This window comes from Papio anubis, chromosome 8, assembly GCF_008728515.1.
Source record: "Papio anubis isolate 15944 chromosome 8, Panubis1.0, whole genome shotgun sequence".
NCBI classification, from domain to species: Eukaryota; Metazoa; Chordata; class Mammalia; order Primates; family Cercopithecidae; genus Papio; species Papio anubis.
This window is the reverse complement of record NC_044983.1, coordinates 97,914,201-97,920,450: the sequence shown is the minus strand read 5'-3', so window position 1 is coordinate 97,920,450 and position 6,250 is coordinate 97,914,201. Positions and strand designations below refer to the sequence as shown.

Sequence of the window (6,250 nt, the reverse complement as noted above, 5' to 3'; positions counted from 1 at the left end):
GCGCTCTTCTTCAGCAGCTCCTGAGAGTTAGGACCCAGCCTGGCTGAGGCTGCAGGACTCACCCAGCCTGTTCTCCTGTTCAGGGCAGACAGACAACATCTGAGGGCTTCCGCTCTGTCATCCTTCAGCCCACATGACATGGGGAGTGTCAGTGACTTTCCTGATTACCCAGGGATGCAAAGGCTGGCTCTGAGGTACAAGAGGGGGTGAACTGATTAATTGCCTCTTGAAAAGCTTAATTGCACATCGTTTTCTAATTTGTCATTTCCAAATGAAGCACAGCCTGTCAGGTGAGTTCAGCTGCACCCAATCAAAGGTCAGACCCCCCCCCATCATTCCCTGAGTGACTCACAGTTACACCCCACCCCCACGCTGATGATAAGTGGGTGTCTCCCATCTCAGTGGCTCCCAAAATCCAGGTTGCAAATTAATCACCTGGGAGCTTGTTAAAATTCAAATTCCTGGGACCTTCCTGTTTCAGTAGGTTCAGGGTGGGGTCCAGGAACCCCTTCGTTTAATAAGCTCCCCAGGTGAGTTCACTTACGCAGCTAGTTCTGCTTAAGCCAAAATGTCTTTCACGACGTCTGGTCTTCTTAAGGGTATTATATTCCCTGAAGGAATTCCTCTGGAGTAACAATGAGTCAGCTTTTTCCTTAGCTCCTTTTACAAATAAATACTGAGTTTCAGACGTCAAGCCATGCAATTCAGCGGAGGAAAGTGACTAATAGCAGGGGCCATCTGGCCAGCCACACTTCCACTGGGAACACTGGGATATGGTGAGTGACGGGGGAGCATCCCAAACAGGTGGGCTGCTCCCTCAAAGGGAAGGAGGGCACGGATGAGGGCAAAAAAGGCCTCGTCGAAAGAGCTGGAGGGAATGTTCCCTTACCAGGGTTAATTTGTGCAGTTTCTTTTTGTGCGGGTAATCATCAAATTAAATGTTTTAATTACTGAAATTACTTACGCATTTCTTTTGAGAAAAAGAGCATATCAGAACACTATCCACTCCCCAGAGGGGCAAATGCTTTGCTTCCAGGGAAGGGGGTGTCTGGAGGAGTCCATTTTAATTTCATTATAAAACCGGCTTGAGAAATAAAGGTCTGGGATTGACACGTATTCCCAGCCAGCTGTGACTTAATGAGTACAATTCAGAGCTTGGAACCTGCTGGCCACATCCATATTAATATGTGTGTGGGAAAAAACAACAGGGAAAGTGACAAACTGCTATCCCTAGTATTTGAAGTGAATTTTAAATGACTGTTAAAATGGCTAACACGGGCGAGCATCACTTCGAGGCAGCCCAGCTGTCTGGCCGTCAATAACACCCCTGGTAGGAAGAAGCTGTTTCACACAGATCAGCAAGTCCCGAGTCCCAGGGCCAGGTCAGCAGGTTTGGTAGCAGAGATGCAGCTGTGTTCTGAACCGGATCCATCCCCCAAACCCCAGAACCTGGAAGGGCCTCTCCCCTCCTTTTATCTTGAATTGTTTGTTGCATAACCATCGGAGTCATTATGATGGTAATAGTCTTTGTGATTCTGATTTTCCCAGGCAGAGGCACATGAAAGTAAGAAAAATGTCTTGTTCGAACATTTTGAGATGCTAAAAATAAAAGGTGCTGGGTAAGCCTGTGGTGTTAATAAGTACAAGGCGAGAGGGTGGGTGTGGGTGGCAAAGACAAAGGAAATGCAGAAACCAAGGGCTGTGTGTTTTGACATTCAAGGAGAACAGCCACCTGGTACCGCTGGGAAGAGACCCCGGGCGGATGAGCTAGTGCTATAGTACCCGTGGGTGGAGGTAAGGCTCCTCCTCGGTTCTGGAGAGCAGGGCATGCAGACCCTCAAGGTGAAGGTCTTGGCATTCCCCCAAACTTGCACTTTGTTGCTGCTGTGTGTTGCCAGGAGGCAGTCCTGACTCAGAGCCTGGACTCTCAAATCACACAGATCCTGCCTCCTCCACTTCATTCAAAAGAGTTTCAACTGGGCCATCGGCCTTGACTTTTTCATCTGGAAATGGGGTTAAAATACCAATTTCATTGGGCATTTTCTGAGAACTAAATGAGAAAATTTAAGTACATACTTTGTCTCAGGGTCTGGCACAGAGTAAGTCCTCGGTGCTTTTTGTTACTGTTTCTGACACGTAGCTCAGTAGCATGAAGTTTCCAGGTTATTCTCCAATTAAAAACATCTTTCCGTACATGTCGGACACTCATCCTCTGAGACTAATTGAGCAAGCAAATCAAAGGAGGAGATCATTTTGCTTTGAGCTGCACAAACCCTCTCATTCATTTTCTCTTAAACTGGTATTTTTCAGACTATGGCCTCTGCAATCTGATGATTCCTTGGAGAATTTTGTAAGCTTGCTTTCAATTTACATTTCTTTTTTATATTTTACCAGCTTTAAATGGCAAACCTTTATCAAGTTAGGTTGTAATTTTTTCTAATTTGGCCTTCGGGTCTTCGGGTCTCTCTCTCGAGAGTGGCCATAAGCCAAGCTAGCCACTCTGTGGGAGAGCACTGGGGTAGGAGTTGGGGGTGGGGGTGTGTGGGTGGGTGATGGTGAAATCAGGTTCAGGTGTGTGCATCAGATAGGCCACAATGGGGAAATGAAACCAAAATTCATGATACATATTACTTACAAGGTCTCAGAAGGGTTAGGGGTCCCAATGGGAGGCCAACAGGAAGTCTGTAGGTAGCGGTGAGCACGGCCATCTGATGAAGCAAGGGGTTTGAGACTTTTTTGAGTGTTTGTTGAGACCAAAAAAACACACAGTTCTGTCACCCAGGCTGAAGTGCAGTGGTGCGATCATGGCTCTCTGCAGCCTCAACCTCCCAGGCTCAAGTGATTCTCCTGCCTCATCCTCCTGAGCAGTTGGGACTACAGGTGCATGCCACCACAGCCATGACTCTGGCATTGACCATTAGGTTTATTATGGCCAGCAGTTCTGGGCTATGTTGAGCTTTGTATCAGTGGGATAGAACAACAGGGCTATAGCACAAATAATCACACTGGAAGGGGAAGATGTAACCAGACGCCAAAGGTCATGAGGTATGACTAGGTTTCAAATAACTTATGTCAGGCCTAAAAATAGATGCCTCAGCAGGAACTATATTAAGCAATTTATGATGTTATTTGCATGAATAGCTCTTTTAATCTTTACAATTATCCTATAAAGTAAGTGCTATTGTTATCCTCCTTTTACAGATGAGCAAACTAAGGCACAGAGAATTAAGCAGTTTTTCCAAGGCTGGGAAGCTAGTAAATGGCAGAGCTGAGGTTCAAACTCAAGGAATCTGACTCCAGAGCCTTTCTTGGTCACTATTTCACATGCTATCTCTAAAAACTAACAAACGCATGCAAATACAAACATGCACATTCAGATATTCCATATCAGACTGACTTGGTGGAGACCACCACATCACAAACTAGTGCCACCAGACTAACCTTTTTAGAAGAAAAAAAAAAACCTCATTCATCTATTCATTCAATGAACAACTGTTTATTGAGTATGTATTATACGCTTCTAAGACCTTCCTATAACTATATGGATGAGAAAGATCATAGCTCTACCCTCATTTCTTTTTTGTTTTGTTTTGTTTTGAGATGGAGTTTCACTCTTGTCCAGGCTAGAGTGCAATGGCACAATCTCAGCTCACTACCAACGGTACACATCTCTTAACCTGATACTCAGAAATACTCATTCATCCAATGATACACATCTCTTCTTAACCTCATATTCAGAAATATCGCACTAATAACTTGAAATTGGCTGTAGTGGAAGTATTTGCACCATGGTAATTGGCAAATCCTACAAACCAGGTCATTTGTTGCTCACTACAACCTCCGCCTCCTGGGGTCCAGCGAATCTCCTGCCTCAGCCTCCTAAGTAGGTGGGATTACAGGTGAGCACCACCATGCCCGGCTAATTTTGTATTTTTAGTAGAGACAGAGTTTCACGATGTTGGTCAGGTTTGTCAGGTTGGTCTCGAACTCCTGACCTCAAGTAATCCACCCGCCTCAGCCTCCCAAAGTGCTGGGATTACAAACATGAGCCACAGTGCCCGGCTTCTACCCTCATTTCTTAAAAATACTCAGATCTGGTTCTCGCTTTGGCAGCAAACATCCTAAAGTTGGAATGATACACAGATTAGCATGGCTGCTGCCCAAGGATGACATGAAAATTCATGAAATGTTCCATATAAAAAAGAAGTGGAAAAAAAAATGCAGGCTGTATTTATCCATTCACTTAAAATCAAACCCAGCATAATAGTGAGCTGTGCAGTAACTGGCGAGTGAGGGCACTGGGTGGTAAACAGAACATATTAATCATCTGAATGTTTATTATGATTTGGATGCTACTCAGTGGACTTGTATTCGTGACAAGACACGTTGGCAGTAGATTCAATTTTTCAACAAAAATCTGTCTTTTCAAGCATTTAGATTAGTTTAATTGAAGGATATCCTGAGAGTCCCAGCACGTTGTTAAAGGCTGTGACCACTTGCAATCACACATAGGTGGGAATCAGGGTTTTATTGATTCCATGCAACAGAACCATCAGACAGGAGGAAATACTTGATGCTGAGGCCCAATTAAACCTCATTGAAGTTTTTTAGTTTTGGGCCGGACTCAGTGGCTCATGCCTGGACTCCAGTACTTTGGGAGGTGGAGGCAGGAGGATTGCTTGAATCCAGGAATTTCTACAAAAAAATTTAAAAATTAACCAAGCATGGCAGTGTGTGCCTGTAGTCCCAGCTACTCAGGAGGCTGAGGAGGGAGGATTGCTTGAGCCCAGAAGGTAGAGGTTATAGTGAGCTGTGATTGTGCCGCTACATTCCAGCCTGGGAGACAGAGTGAGACCTTGTCTTAAAAAAAAAAAAAAAAAAAAATTTCATTGAGAGAGGGTAACATTTTGATTGAGTTTCAAAATTGGTGTTCCCTATCATCAAAATCTATTGCAAATGTTCATCTGTTAATACTAATGTGTAATGAAATGTTATGTATTTCAACTGTGAAAATGTCTTTTTAGACAGGTACTACCAAATACTGATAGCAATTTATGAGCATATAATTTTAGTTGAGCATATTTATTGCTGGGAAGGCATTTAGAGAATCTCCTCCGGTTGTTCTTCTGTATCCTTTGTAATATCCTTTATAACAAACTGGTAAACTCAAGTGTTTCCCTGAGCTCTATGAGCCATTCTAATGAATGATCAAACCCTAGAAGGGGCTTATGGAAACCTCTGATTTATAGCCTTGGTCAGAAGCACAGGAGGCCTGTACTTGTGACTGGGACCTGAAGTAGGAGCCGGTCTTCCAGGACTGAGCCCTTAACTTGTGAGTTCTGATGCTAACTCCAGGTAGATGGTGTCAGAATTGATTGAAATTTAGGACAAGCTGGTGTCCACTGGAGAATGGATGTGTGGGAGGAAAACAACCCCACACGTTTGGTATCAGAAGTGAAGTACGAGAGTGAGTGTGAGTACAGAGAGGAAAAAGTTTCTTTCCTATTCAGTTTGGAAGTAGTAAAGCTGGATTGCAACACAGAATGACTGGCCCCAAGCCTATGCTTAATATTATCTTTTATATTTGTATCATAGTCTACGAACTGATTTTATTTTTATTTTTTATTTTATTTTACTTTATTTTTTTTTTAGATGGAGTCTCGCTTTGTCACCCAAGCTGGAGTACAGTGGTGCAATCTCGGCTCACTGCAACCTCCCCTTCCTGGGTTCAAGCAATTCTCCCGCCTTAGCCTCCCGAGTAGCTGGGATTACAGGCGCCCGCCACCATACCGGCTAATTTTTTTGTATTTTTAGTAGAGATGGGGTTTCACCATGTTGGCCATGCTGGTCTCGAACTCCTGACCTCAAGTGATCTGCCCACCTCAGCCTCCCAAAGTGCTGGGATTACAGGCGTGAGCCATCACACCTGGCCTAATTTTATTTTTATTTATTTATATTTTTTTGAAATGGAATATTGTTCTGTCACCCAGGTTGAAGTTCAATGGTATGATCTCAGCTCACTGCAATCTCTGCCTCCCAGGTTCAAGCAATTCTCCTGCCTCAGCCTCCCAAGTAGCCGGGACTACAGGCATGTACCACCATGCCCAACTAATCTTTATATTTTTAGTAAAGATGGGGTTTCACCATTTGGTCAGGTTGGTCTTGAACTCCTGACCTCAAGTGATCCATCTACCTCAGCCTCCCAAAGTGTTGGGATTACAGGCGTGAGCCACCATGCCCGGCCAGCCAC

At 44.2% G+C, this 6,250-nt stretch overlaps 1 long non-coding RNA gene and 1 pseudogene across 1 annotated transcript in view; both read left to right on the top strand.

Annotated features, from left to right (window-relative positions):
- The first annotated feature begins 669 nt into the window (after positions 1–669).
- LOC116276392 overlaps positions 670–6,250 on the top strand; it is a 56,555-nt gene continuing 50,974 nt past the window's right edge. Inside the window, exon 1 of the long non-coding RNA XR_004185893.1 lies at positions 670–776. This is a non-coding gene — a long non-coding RNA (uncharacterized LOC116276392). The remainder of the gene's footprint in view (positions 777–6,250) is intronic.
- LOC116268714 lies at positions 4,102–4,201 on the top strand (annotated as a pseudogene).